General features: G+C 46.3%; 1 long non-coding RNA gene across 1 annotated transcript; it reads right to left on the minus strand.

The window, feature by feature from the left end:
- Positions 1 to 11,337: 11,337 nt before the first annotated feature.
- On the minus strand, positions 11,338 to 17,807 carry LOC131811863 (uncharacterized). Its single transcript, XR_009346141.1, has 3 exons — positions 16,784 to 17,807; positions 13,161 to 13,398; positions 11,338 to 11,489 (listed from the first exon to the last, which is right to left on the minus strand). It is a non-coding gene; the product is annotated as an uncharacterized LOC131811863 (long non-coding RNA).
- Between the last annotated feature and the right edge of the window lie 216 nt (positions 17,808 to 18,023).

The following is an 18,023-nucleotide window of genomic DNA, read 5'->3' on the forward strand; positions in this document are numbered from 1 at the left end:
CTTCTCCAGCTGAAAGAGCTAAGAGCTCAGAGAGGTAGACACTCCTCAGGTCACACAGCTAACAGTAGCATACCGGTAAATAGTGCCCATACATGGCAAGGACTGTCCTAGACATTCATTTCCTAGGGCTACAGCTTGAAAGTGCTATAAACTGGTGGCTGAAATAATAGAAATATATTCATTCTCACATCGTTCTGGAGGCTAGAAGCCCGAGATCAAAGTGTCTGTGGGGCCATGCTCCCTTTGGGGGAACTGGGGAAGAATCTTCTCCAAGCTTCTTTCTTAGCTTCTGCATGAATCTGTACATGGTGTCCTCCTTAGGTGCATGCCTGTGTTCGAATTCCCCTCTTCCATACGGACACCACTCCTGTTGGACTAGGCACCCGGTTATTCCAGTGTGACTCATCCTAACCAACTACGTCCACAACAGCCCTATTTCCAAATAAGTTCATGTTCTGAGGTTTCGGGAGTTGGGACTCCAATGTATTAAATTTGGGGGGACGTTGTTCAAGACACAGCAAGAGGAAATAGACACCTAGTCATGAAGTGTTCTGCCCCAAGTGAACGCAGCTGGGATTCGAACTTGGGATAGTCTGATCCCATAGCCCATGCCCTGAACCACCACACTGAAGGCCAGCGGGGCCCTGAGTACTCAGAACCCGTCTGAGTGCCCTGTGCTTGCTGCACCTTGACCTAGAGTGAGAGGCTGGTCAGGAGGCTTGAGGGAGGAGAGTAACAGAGGGACAGGCAGGTGGCTGACGTCCAAAGGCTTGGCTGTTCTTCGGCACAGGGACGAAAGGAGCAAAGGGCTTCCCTGTAGAGAAGGCAGCAAGTGGGGAGTGCAGAGCTGATGGAGGTTGGCAGGTGGCGGTTCCCCTCTCCCCCTTCCTGCCTGCCTCATCCACCTGGACAGACAGCAGGAGCCAGCTGTCGTCGGAGGGGGGCATGGAGCTGAAGGAGGCTGCTGAGAATGGCAGAAAAATGTTCCTTCGAGGACCTTCTAGATTTCCCCTGCACGGAAAGACCTTCCCACTGCCTCTGGAGTGTGGGGGCAAGGCCCGAGCCGAGATAAAAATATCTCTCACCCTTCCTCATAATTCAGGAACCTATCAGTCCCCGAAGGGGACCCAGGTTGATGGTTGTGGGAGGTGCAGGGGGGTGTTGGGAGAGATGGAGAAAAGGCATCCTGGAGTCCTGACTCCCTGGCCACCCAGCCAAGGGACCAGTGGTGACCGCACCGGACACTCACCACCCGCCACGGTCCCGGCCGAGGACAGCATGAAGCCAGGGTAGTGTCCAACACAGACAGTCTAGGCTCGGCTGCTTTGGGATCCTCATCGAGATTTTAATGAGCATTTGCTCTCATGCAGACGTTGCCCCTGAATTAGCACACAGTCCTCCCCCATCCCCCAAGAAGTAGGTATTATTAGTCCCCAAGTACAAATGAAGAAGTTGATACTCAAGGAGAGGCAGCAAATCCAGGGGTTTTGTCTGGCCTCCAAGCCCATGCTGTTTACCCTATGGAAGCCCCTTTCTGAAGGTAGAAAACTTCCAGTTCACTTCCCCAGCCCCTTGCTTTTCTCTAAACAGAAGCCCAACGTCCCCGACAGACTTGGCTTGCCCTTCCGGTAGGCTCGCTCACCTTGTCTGTCTGCAGCCACCATCCCCGGCGGGTCTCCTCGTCTTTGTGTAACTGTGCACGGCCAGAGTTTGCTTTCCTCCCCTGGGAATCTGCGATACCTGAGCCATTGGGGACTCCCTCCGTGGGTCTCTCTGCTCAGCTGACGGTGTACCTCTCCTTGTTTATGTAGCATGAGCTAGATTTGGGCAACTGCTAGCTGGCATGTTCTCTTGGGGTCCCCGGGAGTCTGTGCGGGTAGCAGAATTGGTTTCCTCTGTGTGTGTGTAGATGTGTGTGCACGGACATGGTTCCCTACGTACTTCAGCGTCTGCATACACCAGGATGCTCAAGGTTCTGAAGAAGTACACTTGGATATTTATTATCTGAACGTCTGGGTTTCTGGCTTTTCCATTTCTCCGCGCACGTATACATGCTTGTCTGTGTACCCCCAAGTGCCTCTAGAGGATGTGATCTTCTGTGTCTATACTCCTGGATGCTTGTGTATCTCTCCCCCTCTTCCCACTGTCGCACGTCTTTGAACTTGTCAAGACGAGGCCCACAGGTTAAACATTCACGATCTAAACCGCAGCTTGGCAACTCCCTTAAAGGGTCAGATGGTAAATATTTTAGGCTTTGCAAGCCATGCAGTCTGTGTCATATCTACTAAGCTCTGCCTTTGCAACGTCCAAGCAATCATACACAACATGTACATCAGTTGTGGGTGTGCTCTCCTAAGACTTATTTTGTGGACACCGAAATTGGGATTTCTTAGAATTTTTATGTATGGTGAAATCTTCTTCCTTTATTGTTTACAACCATTTAAAAAGGTGAAAAACATGCCTAGCTCAGAGTCAAATACAAACAAGTGCTGGGCAGATCTGGCCCATGAGCTATATAGCTTGTGGATACATCAAAATGGCTCCCTTCCTGTGGTCTCTGCCTGGGTTGGCAGAGCCATGTGTGGACCTCTGGGGACCAGCCCCTCATTCTTGAGGGCAGCGATCCCCAGTCCCTGGGGTTTATTGAGGGTCCTGTTGGCTGTGCATTGAGGCAGAAATCTTGGTAGCCAGAGAACTTGTGTTGAGAGTAGAACGGAGTCCCAGCACTGCCAGCCTCATACCTTTGTGCAGGTGACCTCTCGAGATTCACTTTCCCCACTGTAAAATGGGGCTATTAACTGACCATTCTTCCTGGGTCATCGTGCAACCTTGAAGACATGAGGAGCACCAACTTTGCATAATTCCCACCGAGAAGACACTGCTCAGAAACTTTGGCTCCATTGATGGTCATGGCCAAGTACAGAGAACCCCTGCACTGGGGAAGAAGAGTATCTGTCCTGCTGGTCTGTGCTCCTGTGATTGTGCTTTGCTGCCCTTCTCAGGCTCCTCCCTAGAAATGTAACCCCGGGATTTCTCTTAGATTCCCCAGATAAAGATCCAGGCAATGATGGCCTTTGTCCCCTTAATTAGACGTTTCAGTAGCTGTTGCTAAGATAATAGAGCAAGTGTCTGTTAGAAATAACTGGCCCCTGGGTTTTCGTATCCCGACTTCTCTGGGGTGGCAGATGGGGGCATCTCTCTGCTCCCCTGCCCCATTCCCCAGGGAGGAGAAGCAGGGAAAGTCAGGGACCATGGAGAGAGTCTTGGGAAGATTCGGGCAGATGGGGAAAAAAACCGAGCCCACAAGCCTGCCCCACAGCCCTGAGGAAAGGCCTGTTCCTGGGACCATGGCTTCCTTCTGATGATCCTTTACCTGACATCGCCGCCTGCAGGGTTTCCCACACCACTCTCCCGTGGCATTCCCACTTCACTTGCAGCTTTTTACTTTTTACTGTGACTTGGGCCAACAAATGAGCCTCTCTGAGCCTCAGTTTTCTCATCTCTTCAGTGGGTCCACTAAGAACCTGGAGATTCCATTTTGCCCAGACAAAGCTTCCCCCAAATCTTCCTTCAATGTGTTACTATTCCTGCTCAGTAACCTCCAATGGCTCCTTCCTACCATGGGAGTAAAGTCTAAGTATTTTGTCCCTGAATTCAAACCTTTCTATTCTGTGTTTTGGACCTACTTTTTCCTATCTGAACCACCTGCTCTACCCAGACTGTTTTCTCCCCGCAGGGCCCCACCATGTCATGTACTTTCATCTCCCTGGTCTCTGCTCGCAAGGCCCCCGGTGCATGGAGGGCCTTTCCCCGCTTCTGCCGCCTCTGTTGTAACTTGTCCTCCCTGTCCCAAAACTAGCTAGAACAAGCCACTTTGCCTCTTGCATTAGACTTGATGTCTGTAAAGGAGAAATCACGAGACGGCGTCTTCAGAGCGCTGTATCCACGAGTCGGTAAAACATCACGCTTCAGGGCCAGAGCTCAGCACCTGCTCCGAGGTTCCCACGCGGTCAGCTGTTACTCCTATTGCTAGGGCTAAAATCCTGCTCTCTGTCTATCAGATACCACCTCCCCGATGTCACATTCGATTCTTCACAGCTCCAGGGGGAACCGGGTGTCTGAAGCTCTATCGAGTAGCCCAGCAGCCTGGATATTTTGCTTCCAAGCATCATGCGAGGCTTGAGGACAGCTCCTGGAGCCCTCATTAATATGCCCCTTTCCTTGTTCTGTGTCTTCGCGTGACTCCTGTGCCGCTGCTGAGATCCAGGGCCTGTGCTGCAAGTTCCTGAATTCCATCGCTGACAGGAGCCCAGTGAGCAGGAAGATCATTGTCAGGATCCTCAGAAGAGAAAGCTGGGTACGGCTGCTCGAGGGATCTAGTCCAGCTTTGCCAGATATTAGAGAAGAAAAGGAGGAAGGGAACATACTCTGTGAAGTACACTGGTTCTTCTCATGCATCCTCAGCTTTAGACTTGGCAAAGCAAGTGTAGTCAGACACCAACACTCCTCAGCTAAGACTCCAGCACTGCTCTGAAGCAAGTTCGATCCACCCTTCTGCCGGGGGAGCAAAGTGTGGCTCAGAAAGGTTAAGTGAACGACCTAGTCTCACCCAGCAAGTGAGGAACAGCGATGAGGCTTGAACTGAAATCATCTTCCCTCAAACACAAACACTTTCAAATCGTTGGACTTCCTGTGGCAGGAACCGGACATTTTAGCTGAGCGAGTGGCCGTAAATGACTACCTTGTCCCACTTCCCATGCGGCCAGATTTGGTCCGCAGGCTGCTCTGGCCAAAGAAATAAAAGCATAGGCAGAGTGTGGGACCCTTAGGAAGACTGCTTAATGGGAGCTGACCCAGCTGGGAGAAAACTGGTTTGCTCTCTGCCATCTTTCCTCCTTCTTTGGGGGCTGCATCTTGAATGTGATGGCTGGAGCTCCAGCAGTCATTTTGAACCATGAAGCAACCACGAGACTTGAAAAAAAAAAAAAAAAAAAGCGCCTGCATTCCTGATGTCACCATTCACCTGCCCTGTTGGCTGCAAACTGCTACCTCCACGGGCTGTTAGATGCTACAGAAATTAACTTCTGTCTTGTTGAATCTGCTGTCGTGTTGGTTTTGTTACCTGCAGCCTTCATCCTTCTATATCTGCTCTGATTCAGACTCTTTGTGTGTGTCCTTGTGGCCTTCTGTATGTCCCCTTCATAACACTCATCACCTTGTTACCTCATCAATACTTCCCATAGCATGCAGTTCCATTAAGGAAGGGACGGTGCATCTCCTTTATGTGCTGTCATCCCCTACCAGGTGACAGAGGGCTAGGCTCGAGGGGGTACAGATGATTAGTTACAGAATGAGCAAGTACTCCTTGTTCTGAGCCCCTCTACCAGGTCCCAACCAGTTAACCTGGGGAGAGAGCTCTGTGCCTTTTCCTTTTGGCCTCAGACACTAATATTTCCTCTCACCAGTTGGTTCTTGTTCCTGTAAAAGCCAGGACTATCAGGATGAACCAACCCAGCTGGGAAGAAGCAAATTCGACCTGCAGAAAACACATGCTTCCTTTTGTCCTCAAGTCTGCACCTGTGTCTTCTAAGTCACTTCTATGCTCAGCTGTAAGAATAAATCGAAGACAGAGGGTCCAAAGGAGTGACTTCCTTCTCTGATGTGCTTCCTGTTTACTACTAAGGAACAAGGTATACTTCCGGTATAAGTAGATGGAAGAGTTAGGGCTTCCTCAGGTCATTCCTCTGGCGTCACCACCAAGGCACAGCACTGGGAGTCAGTACTACCCAGCCTCATTCTCTAGATCTGCCGCTCCCTACCTGTGTGACCAGGGGAACCACGTGGACTCTGGCAGTCTCGGTCTTCTCATCTGCTGAATGGGAACAATTCTCGTGCCTGCCGTGCAGGTTTGTTGAGGGGATTTTATGAGGGAACTTGAGCATAAGACGTGGCACAGCATAAATGTCCCTAAACATGGACCTTTTCTCATGTTTGTATTTATTAGAATCTATTTTAAAAAGACTTGCTGCCGGGACTGTTTTATAACTCTGATCCCATTCAGGGGTTTCTGAAACCTTCCAGATGGGCTGAAAATTGACTGTGATGGATGATGGCGCCGAATTGGGAAGAAAGAATTCATTCTCTACCAGCCATACAGATGATGTACAATGTAAAGTGCTCCTGTCTAGCCTCGCTGCCCCTCCCCTGCTAAGCTTCTCTTATTCTCTTAGCAGGTGTTCATTATTCCCTTGCCACACATCCATACAAGCAGGTCTGGCTTTATCAAAGGACAGGGAGGGTTTGATGTTTGGGCTGGGCTGTGCATACAAGAGTCTTTCAGCAGACAGACCAGCTTTCATAGCGGCTTGCGGATGGCAAAGGGCTAATTCTTTTACCAGGTTCTAAGTTGAAAGGACTCTGATGTGGGTTTGGTGAGGGACCCCAGAATCCATCATTTGCTTTGCAGATCTCTGTTTCCCGCAGGCTCCTGGCTGCATTTTGTTCAGAATCAAATCCAAGTAAAGGGTTGCACTAAAACTCGGTTAAGGCCTGGGGCATGCTCTAGAAGCATGTAGAATAAACCGACCGGGACACTTTGGTTTCTCCGAGACTCCAGATCTTCAGCGGTGCAGGTCAGCCTATAGGAGATGGGGATACCCAACCGACGCTGACAAAGACAGTCGCATCTAACAAACACGGCGGTGCCTAACGTTATCTGGTGCGGGCTGATGGGAGTCTACCGTGCTTAATGAGAAAGTGTGGGCCTGCCATCCCAGCCAAAGAAGCTGACCATTTTCAAAATTGAGGTGAATTTGCATACCATAAAAGGAAACACTTTTAAGTGTACAATTCGGAGGCATTTATAATTCAGAGGCAGTTCACAATGTTATACCATCTCCACCCCTAATTCACAATGTTGTACAAACTCCATCCCTATCTAGTTACAAGACACGTCATCACCCCAAAAGAAAACCCTGTGTCCATTCCCATTTCCTTCTCCCCCAGGCCTCGGGAGCCACCAGTCTGCTTTCTGTCTCTATGGACCTATCTTTTGCAGACGTTTTATATAAACAGAATCATACTATAAATGACTTTTGTATCAGGTCTCTGTCACTGGATAATGTTGTCTAGGTTCATCCATGTTGTAAGACATGTCTCAGAATTCCGTTCCCTTTTATGGATGCAATATTTTGGATATTTTATGCAATATTTTATGGATGCACAATATTTCGTTGTATGGACATACCACAGTTTATTTATCCGTTCACCCATTCATGGCCGTGGGAGTTGATTTCATCTTCTGGTTATTGTGAATAATGCCTCTACAAACATTCCTGTGCAGGCATTTGCCTTGAGTCTCTGTCTAAGTTTTCTGGGGGTATATCCATAGGGGTCGAATTACTGGCTCACGTGAAAATTCTGTGTTTAACCTTTTGAGCAATCAGTAGACTTGTGTTTGTGCTACTGTGAGACACTCTCCAAAAAACCCTGAGAACTCGGTCTACAGAGAGCTAAGCCAAAGAAGTTGGGGTTATTGTTATGATCTTTTTGGATCCCACAGGTACTAGAGAAAAGTTCACCCTGGATATTCAGAATTTTCTATTTTGCACAAAACACTATCTTTTACCCTATTCACCCGTAATCTTCGCAGCAGTTGGTTTTGGGTAGAGAGCAGAAAATAGGTGCTAATTCTCCCGGGAATCTGTGGGTCTGGTGGGCTGTTCTCTACATGATCCCATCTGTTGCGATGCCAAGCAGGTGTCTGAGCACATCTCAAGTGCACATGGTCAGTAGGAGCCTGGAGCCTTCTGGGTCTATGCTGGCTGGAAAAGTTATCAGTGAGTAGCTCCTTACAGGGTAAGGAAGCCACCTGCCAGGAACAACAAAGTCGTTACCTCTAAGTGTTGAGCCATGAGCTAACTTCCTCACCCGGGAGGGTTTTCTCAGCCAGGAACTGGCACTCTGTCATGTAAGCTGAGATTAGAAGAAACCAAACAGAATCCTTCATGGATGAGGTCCTAGGAAGAGCCAAGATGAATATCTGTTGGCTTCTCCATCTTCTTCCATTTTTTTTCTCCTCACGAGACCATAAATTCATCAGAGGAATTTATTTAAAGGCCATGTTTTCACTGTTTTTATTGCCAGTTGCATGCACACAGCAGCTGCTCAATAAATGCATAATGAGTGCATGAATGTATGCCTAAGGTGCTTGATAAATGCATAATGAGTACCTAAATGGATTCATTAGTGACTTTTTATCTTCTCAAAGGCCTTGGATAAGTGAGAGGATAATATAAAATACAGAGCACATCCATTTCTATCAGGAAGAGGTTCTGAGTAGCTCCGTGTTCCAAGCTCTGATATAGACGATACAAATACTCCAAGCACTTAAGGCCTTTCCACCTGCTGATCCTGCTGCTTGGATGCTTTTCCCATTGGCATGGTGCACATTCTCAGTTCCTTCACTTCCCTGCTCAGATGTCAACATGAAGGCTTTTCCTGACTACCAGTATGAAATAGCATTCCCTCTTCCAGTTACTATTTGATCCATCTAAAAGAATCTATACAGCATCTAGCTAAATTCTGAAGGTGAGGTAATACAAGAAACCCCTGTGAGTCCACCACTTAAGAGCTGAAACACAGCTGTCTCTGTTGATCCCGCCTCTGGTCTCCACCCCAAGGCCATCCTTCTCCCCGACCCCCATTCCGCTCTGGTGGATTTTCACCCTTTGCCTATATTTAAGTATTACATCGCATTTATTGCCACCTGACACATCCCTGTTTGTTTGCGGGTTTGCTATCTTTCTTCCCCCAAATCTAAAGCTCCAAAAGGCCAAGGAAATTATCTATTTGGTTCTTTAGTGTATCCACAGAGTAAGCTCTGAGTAAATATTTACTGAATGAGTGAGTCTAGGTTGTGCAAATTCTTCCTTATCCATGATAGCCATTTCAAGGGTAGGGGGCAAGAGAGAACTGTACCTTGCCTTTTCTTTAAACCTGGGCTCCTTGAAGGCGGGCATTGTATCTGATGATGACTTTGGGAGTCAGTGGGAGAGGGACCCAACTCAGGTCCCATTGGGTTCTTTTGTCTCTGTGTGATGTTGGGTTAGTCCGTTTGGACTCCTTCCCTTGTAGAAGGAGAGAAATGATAGCATCTTTCGAACGAAGGGCACATGGTCAGCACTCGATAAACAACAGTCAGTTTTTATACCCAAGTCCTTCCCAAGAAATGTTTTTCTTGTGCTCAGAGGGGGTATTTGGGCAGCCTGAGGCTCACCACTGCTGTGGTTCTTTTCTGTAGGAAAGAGGATTAGAAGCAAGAACTTTCTAGACAGGATCTGGCCGTCCCTACCTCCCAGGCCTGCAGCCCCACCCCCACCCCTTCCCTGGCATCTTGGGGGTAGGCTACGTAACTCATCACAGTTCTGGAGTTCCCCTTGCTCCCAGGTATCTGTATGTATTCTGTATTTTTTCCCACAATACCTTCAACTTCCAGTCCCCAACCCCACCCATGCATATACCCATTGTCTGCTTGGTTATTCCTTCTTCTGCCTTCAAGACTCAAGCTGCTGCCTCTGGAATCAATTTCTCTGCTCTGTGCCCAGACTGGATTAGGTGTCTCTTCTGGGCTCCCCAGTTCAATCACCCAACCACTTTGCTGCATTGTATTTATTACTTCATTTTTCACTTCACGCCATGGGCACCTTGGTTCTGGGTCTGCCTTTTCTCTCCACCTCTCAGCATCCAGACCGCAAAGGTATCCCAAGCAATGAGTGGAGGGAAAGAAAGATAGGGGACCTTCTGCTTTATGTCATCACCCAATGAGGACATTGATGGGAACCCCAGGGAAGGGTGGGTCTCCAGCTTTCCATGAATACTGGCTGTCCTTCTGAGAAGCTGGTTTGGTTTGGTGCAGATATTGGGGATGATGCACCTTCTGGATTTGCTGTTTTCATGTTGGCTGCCAGGAAACTGAGAGCCAGCTGCCCTGCCTGCCTGGAGAATGAATGGATCCCCTGCAAAGGGACTGATCCTGCCCCTGATCTCCACTTTTGCTCTCAACTTCGGTGGTCTTAACTGTCTTCAGAAGAAAGTCTCCTGAACTAATTTTACCTTTGGTTACTTTTGTTGCATTTGATGTGCCATTGGAAGTGGCCTCAAGACCTTCCTCGAGTAAAACAGAGAATGAACTAATTGTCTAGATTCGTTTTTTTCGCTGCTGTAATGAATTACCACAATGTGGGTAGCCAAAGATCACCCAAATTTTCTCTCTTATGGTTTTAGAGATAAGAAGCCCAAAATAGGACCCATGGGGGCTCAAATGAAGATATCAGGAGGGTTATGCACTTCTGGAGGCTTAGGGGATGTCTGTGGGTTCCCTCTCATCTCCAGCTTCCAGAGGGCATCCCAAACCCTCTCTGACCCCTGCTTCCATCCTCACATCCCCTTCTGATTCTGCCTGTTCAGCATATCTCTTGTAAGGTCCCTGATGATTACATTTAGGGCCCATCTGGAAACTCCAGAATAATCTCCTTATCTCAAAATCTTTAAGCACACCTGCAATGTTTTTTAAGCCACATGAAGTCCCATAGTCACCCAGGTCCCCAAGGTGCCAGGAATTAGGGAGTAGACACCCCTGGGGGGCATTATTCTGCTTGCCACACAGTCCAGCCAATCTGACCTGAATGTGGCTCTGCATAGTGATCTGGGTTCCTCCTCCGGTAGCCATAGCCATTGGTCTTTAAGACCTTTTCATAGGACCAGTGATCAAAACCAACATGGAAATTTTACTTTTGTAATTCAGTCTTGCAGGGGAAATTGGAAAGTCATTTTCAATGAACTAGAGCAAGTCTGTCTGTCCTGAGCCCATGCCTTGGTGGCTTTCCTCCCCTTCTTTTTCTGTTTGTTTTACCAAGATGTGCCTGGGGCCCTGAAATAATCCCTCCCCCCCCCATCCCAAGTTCAAAACCTGCAAGGTTTCCCATGTGTGCCTTGAAGCTGACACCTCTGATGGTGATTTGGAAGCATGGCTGAAACCCAGTTTTAATTATAACCAGCAGAAGAAGTGTTGTCTTGGCAGAGAGACTAAAACATTTTGAAATCAGTTCTTAACAATTCAGCTCCCAAGGGAAAGCCCAGCTTGCCTTTCTGGTTTGCCGTGTTTAAACCTCCTTTTGATGACTCCGTGCAAATCTGACCTTCGAGGGTACTGTCAGCCAGGATGCTCCGAACAATTGGCCCTTCTCCTTCCTGTTGTGATTTTCTTCACCCTAATGCTCCCCAGGTCGCCCCTGGCAACCCTCCTTCCCTCCCCTGCCTAGACTTATTTGCTCTGTTGAATCCAGTCACTCCAATTGATCATGCAGATATTTCTAGATGTTGCAATCAGATTCCAGGCCCCCATGGGAGCATATAGCATTATGTGTCATCTCTGTTCCTGTAGGGCTAATTCCAGACACTGCTGTGATAGAGAAATCCGACGGTCCTTTCTGGAAAAAAAAAAAAAAAAGTTTAAGAACTCTGACTCTGACTGTGTTTCTCTTAGAAGATTGCACTTTTCCAACAGAGCCTGGTTTGAGTCTCTGGCTTTGCTTTTTGGCTGTACAATTTTAGAAAGTTACCTGAGCTGGTTAAATTTCAGTTTCTTTATCTGGGGGTGTGGTGGGAGTACGTGAGGGCAGCACACACACACATACACACGCATGTACATGTGTGACACACAAGGGCAGATTTCCATGGCAGCAAAAATGCATGCTTGAGCCTTGATATCTCCTACAAATCTTGAAGTACATACAGAGAAGCATGGGTGGGCAGGGAAAAAACATACTCAAATAACTGGGTTATGCTACTATTTATCAGCTGAGTATTAGGACTTGTTTTTTCTCTGCCTCAGTTGACCCATCAGTAAAATGGCCATGACAATGTTACCTTCAGAGCTGGTTGGGAGTGTGATTTAATTCATGCTGGGATAAGCCATTACTATCTTTATTATCATTCTACAGGGATAGAGGTAATCATTACAGATCAAAGGACTGGATGGTAGAAGGAGTTCAATAAATGTTGACTATCATTATCATGGACTAAAGTTCTTTGATTTGGGACTGGATTTAAGAAAAGGGTAATATGGAGAGTGTGGGAGATTGATACAGAAGATGTACATTTTCTAAAGTGGTGGAAATGCTCAGAAAAGACAAGAGGAACAAGAGTTTTCATATAGGTGGAAACCAACTGGCGCTAAGTGCTTTACAACTGTGATCGAGAAGCCTCATCCATGTGTCGGAGTGTCTGCACTGCAGAAGATAAATGATACAAGTAATTAAAGAAACATTGAGCTGATATGAACATTTTGCCTTTTAGCTCATCATAAGCTAGTAGCGCTTTTCGTTGGTCAATATTTACCTCCTGCATTGAGAAATGAGAGTCAATACTTACTTCCTATTGTTAGGACATCTATTTTCTGTACACTACACGTAAGCGGCCTATACACACAGGCACCAATACATTAATAGCTATATCAATAGAAAATCAACAATAATCATTTATTTTTAATGGCCATCACCACTGAAACACCAACAGTGCAATATGCTCAAGACAAAGAGGAACACTTAGCATGATAGATGTCTGTGGATAATTGATTTAGGTTAACAACTTCCTTTCCTAATGGTGCTAATTGCGTTAATCAACGGGCTGATTTCATCAGAGGCTTTCAGAGGCCCATCCTGGAGGTTGCCAGCTCTTTCTCTGGTTGATGAGTTAGTTCCCCAGGTGCAGACACCCATGCTCAATTTATAATCTTCAGCAGAACTGTTTTAGTGATGACTTAGAGTCTAACCAGTTAACCCATTCAGTAACCCATGGTCCTGCTATGATTTTGGGCCTGGTTAATTAGGTAGATGGGATCTGGCCCAGTGGATGGTTGGTGGTGGTGCTGCTATTTGTTTTGGGCTTCCCAGAGTTCCCTCCCCCTTTAAAATAACCCCTCCATTCACTCATCTTGGTTGGCTCTGTCATTTTGGTAAACATTCTATGCCACACCTGTGGACACTCTCTTGGGGGTTTTAATATTGAGAGGCAGGATTCAAGGACTGGGGAAAAAATATACTTAGAACACATTAATTTCAGTGGGGGTGTCTAGATAAACATGTCCACCAAGTAGGTACCTGTGCTTAAGGCCATCGGAAATTCCTGGTTCCTGAACATTCCCTTCAATCCTCTTGTGTTCTCCCATATTCTTTCAATGGAGTCTTGTTGGGCTTAGGTTACTTAGAGTCAGCTTCTGCTGCTTGCTCAAATAGTCTTACCTGGTCCGTTTGTCAGACCAGCTTCCCAGTTCCAGTTGATTGGTAGTGGCTAGAGGGAATGCTGTGTTAAGAAAGACTCAGAGGATTCATCCAAGAACTGTGGAAATAGTATAGCACTCAGTTAGCAATGTCTGCTGAAGGTAATTGTGGGGGGATTAGAAAAGGGGTAAAATATTATTAGTGTCAAAGATATGCCAAGAGCTAAAGATAGGCACAGGGATCCTAAAGCCAATGTGCCTGAGTTCACATCCCAGTTCTCCCTGTGTGATCTTGGATGAGTCCCTTAACCCCCTATACCTTAGTTTCCTCTACCCTACAGTGAGGATATCAGTTCCCCTTCCTCTAGGGTTACTATGATAATGAAGTAGGTTAATAACAAGTAAGGGACTTAAAACCATATTTGGGACACAGTAAGGAATAAATAAAGTGTTATTTGGCGCTACCAGTGTTGTGTTATTGTTATTTTGGGGGCACAGATATAAGAGTTGAGCAGTGAATAAATGCCTGAATTCACAAAAGGATGGATAAGTTGCTGTTTTGAGGTAAAACGATTCTAGAACATTTCACAGGTTAAGTCTGTGACCATTGCCATTATTTTACTAATTTAGTTTTTTGTTTTTTGAAGTTCTCTCTACTAGATGCCTCCATTCAATCTGGTTCGAATTTACCTTTCCTTGGTTTTCTATAGGAGGTTAAACCACATGATCAAATTCTCCCACGCCCCACCCCCCACTGCTGTATTTAAGCCAACTTTCCTTCTTGACACCTTATCATTATTTTTTCTTTAAATGGGTCATTTCAAAAGTATTTACTTCTAGTTGGTTCCTCTCGCCCCTTGCTAATATGTGCTGCTGTTGTTATTGTGATAATCCATTTCAGTCCTCTTTCTAGAGCAAAAGCAGGAAAGGACTTTACAAAACAATCTCCTGAAAGTTTCATTCACTTTATTCTTGATAGGATGCTTGTTTAACAAATTTTAATCCTGACCCAGGAAATACTCTATATATGTGTTGAATACGTATAGTATCTCTCTGTCTATTACTTATGAATCCTCTTTTCATGACAACAGCTAATGTTTATTTCTCCCTTCTTATTTGTCAACCACTGTGCTGACCACTTTACATATATTTTCTCACTGGAACATCCCAAAAACCTAAGAGATTTTTGAAAGTAACACTCTTCCCCCCACCCCACCCCCGGCCCCATCTCATGTAAAGAAACTGAGGCACAGAGCAGTGCAGCCATCCCACTGCTAACTGTAGACAGAGCCTAGGGTTTATTAGGAGGAGCACTGGGTCGGGAGTACAGGAGGCAAAGAGAAGGGAATGTGTGCAGTAAAGCAGGTCACCTCTGTGGGCAGCAAGGGCTCTATCCAACCCCCCCAGGAGCCACCCCAACGTGTGGGGACCATAATTCAGACCACCTCGCATCAGAGTCCAGACAGAGCCCTCAGGCTGAGTCTAGCGGACTGCTTGCGGAAAGGGTAGAGGCCAAGGACAGGTGGGGAGGCCTGATGGCATCTGCTACGCTCCGAGAAGTTCACTTCCTTACTCAGGCCCCCACAGCTACCACCTGCAACCAGGTTAAAGAGCCAAGTCCCAGATTGTTGAAATAATCTTAGGTAACCATCATGGCCTTCCTCTCTCCCTGGCCTTTCTTGTTTTTCTACCCATTGTCTCCCCTCCACCCTGCCCAGGGTCCAGTCTGTGGTCCCTGCCAGCTCCAGGAGTCCACGAAGGCCCCAGCTTCCCAGAAGTCAGTCATAAGACGCAACGGTGTTACCATGTTTTTCTTTTACCAGTTTGAGGGACTTGTCTGAGACGCTGGCTCCTACTGATTTCTGATTCAAAGGTGATCACGCTGCTATTGCTTCCCTTCTCCTGAAGGCTGGCCCATTACTATTAGTATGAATATTGATTTTTAAAAATGAGCCAGTTACTGAACCTATCTAAGAACTATTGAACGTTCCATGTTTAAATATTTACTCTGCGCGATCCCAGCCTGTGGGTCCTTCCTTGTTTCTGATGTTGGATGGCTTGTTCCTTCTCGCAGCTTCTATCTCTGCAGCTCCCTGAAGGGAACACTTGAAACCTTGCAACATTAGTGGACACGTGTCGGGAAGTGGGTGTCCAGCAAAGGTGGTATTCACGCATGACTGAGATTTAACATGGAATCTGGGCACCCGGCACACCCCGGCTCTTGTGGGGTAACCTTGATACCCTGTTTCTACCCACGGCAGCTGCCATTTGCTCCCCGAGCCCAGCACACAGTGTTGAGAAAGTCCGTGTAGGGAAGGCAGTTGCCTATTTGGTTTGTCTGACGATTGTCATTTTAAATATTTCTTCCCATCCAGGATTGAAGATGTAAAACAGCTTCTCAAAAATTTGGGGTGGGGGGTCATAGATTTTTTGAAAATGTGGTAGAAGGGAAGAGCTTTCCCGTGTGACAACATCCCTTCGCCTTCAGTTTCTGTTCTGGTGATGCCTGGGGAATCCAGGTCAAGAATTCAGGAAAGTTATTTCTGGAAGCTTTGTCGCTTTGCTTACCAAACCTCTAATAGAAAATTATTTTTTCTTCTTCTCATTTGTTTTCTAACACTTGAGCAAGGTAAAGGATATTGGTTAGCTGAACATTTTAGCTACTTAGGAATTTATGTGCTAAGTGCCAGCTTTGTGGGCTACCCAGCTCCTTACAAGTTCACCTTACATGGACAGTAAAAATCCTGCCGTCCGTTTGTAAGAAAAGAGCCTTACTTTATATTCATAGGACAAACACAGCAGGCCTGCCTATGTTTTTATTTTATTGGAAATTTCTCTACCAAGGTGAGAAATGATCCATGTCGGTAATCAACACTTGCTCTGACATATTAATTAATCACCGCCACCCTGCCAAGCCCAGTGCATTAATTTATGGGGAACTAACTTTATTTATTGGAAGGCAGTCTGATATCTGAGATCCTGATTTGTTTTTCAGTTGTAAAGTTAAAAAATATTTAATGTATATCTCTTTCTGATGCGACATGTAGTATATATAAGTTGTGGGAAGCATATTAGATTACCTATGCATAATATTTTATTACATGTACACACATTTATTAGCTTTTATTTATTAAACACTTATTACGCATTCTTATCTTAGTTCCTTTAATTCTTACAACAGCCCTATGAACCAGGTATTGCTGTGAACCCGGTTTTTCAGAAGAGGAAAAGTAAGAATATCAATTTTCCCAAAGCAAGTCAAGTAAAATTGCAGAAATCAAGATTTCATCAAAGTCTTTGACACCAAATCTCATTTGTTGAACTACAATGCTATGGCCTCTACCCAGAAGTAGCTTTTGCTGACATTTAGTGTATCTTTTAGATAGTTTTTTAAAAACGCACTTAAAATAAAATTTTATTTTGTATTCTGCCCTTTTCCCTAATGTTAGAAATATCTTTTGCATGTCAGTAAGAGCTTTTTGTATCTCCTTAATTGCTACTTACCATTTTCCTGTTAATGGACTTTTAAGATATTTCCAGTTTCTTGTATCCTAAGTAACACTGTAAAGGACATCTTCAAGCAGGAGTATCTGTGTGGGTTGATTTTGAAAATCCAATTGTGGTTTTGAGTTCTTTTCTTCCTTCCTTCCTTCCTCCTCTTGTTTTCTTTCACTTTTTTGGTAAATCATAGGGAAGCAAATATATTTCAGGTCAAGACGAGTCTGAATTTAATCATATCTCTCTCCTGAGCCCGTTTCTCAACGCTGGTCAATTAGAAACACTTGACTTACCCTCTTTTCTTTGCCCAAGTAGGTTTTCACTTCCTTTTCAAAAACTGGGATGATATTTTGTAAAACATCTGAAGTATGGGCAATCTCATGCCGTCTGTCTGTGCAGAGAACTGATGAGCAGATCACCCTCCAAAGCAGAAAGTCCAAACATACTTGATGATTGGCTTTGGAATGTGTCCTACAAATAAGAAGAGCTTGGACTGGTTTTAGCCCATGGTGAACTGGCTTTTCATTCTCCCAAGAATTTGCTGACCCCCGATGGGTGAAGGATCAGAGAGAGAGTTGCTGTGCAGCTAAAGCACAGCCACGTGGGTATTTGCTTAAAAACCCACCTGTGCTTGGCCACCATTGCATAGTTTCCTAGAGTGTACTGGCTTTCTGTCAGCCAGTCCTTATCCTCCAGTGGAGCGGGTGTTTCTAGAAGTCACGACTATACATCTGGGACACCGTAGGATCTCCAGGGCCTTACAGCAATACTTGGCCTGTGGTGGGCATTCAGGACATCGTGTTGAAAGGAAGCCAACAGGTGAGCGCCCTGGCCGTGGACTAGCTTGCAAATAAACACCAGGGTCATCGGAGTCATTGCAGGCTGGATGCCTTTTGGACTCCTTTTCCAAGTGTCACAAGGGAGGACCTTTTAGAACCATAGGAGTTACTTGGAAATGACTCTGACGTGGCCTCTGTGGTCATGATGACAACCTTTGACTGACAAGGCCGAGGTGAGTTCTGTCATTGCTTTTCGGTTGCTCTACTCTGCACACGAATTCTAGGCCCACCCGGGCGAGGCGGATTCCTGCCTGATCTGGGAGGTCCTGCCTCGTCTAAAACACCAGGGCTCCCTCCCCCGCTGTGATGGGAGCTGTGTGATGCTGGGTAGGACAGGTCCGACAAGCGTGCCCCTGCCTCTCTTCTCCATCTGTTTTCTCTTTCCTTCTCTGTGAAGCCCACCACGG

Source organism: Mustela lutreola, chromosome 11 (assembly GCF_030435805.1).
Source record: "Mustela lutreola isolate mMusLut2 chromosome 11, mMusLut2.pri, whole genome shotgun sequence".
Taxonomy (NCBI): domain Eukaryota; kingdom Metazoa; phylum Chordata; class Mammalia; order Carnivora; family Mustelidae; genus Mustela; species Mustela lutreola.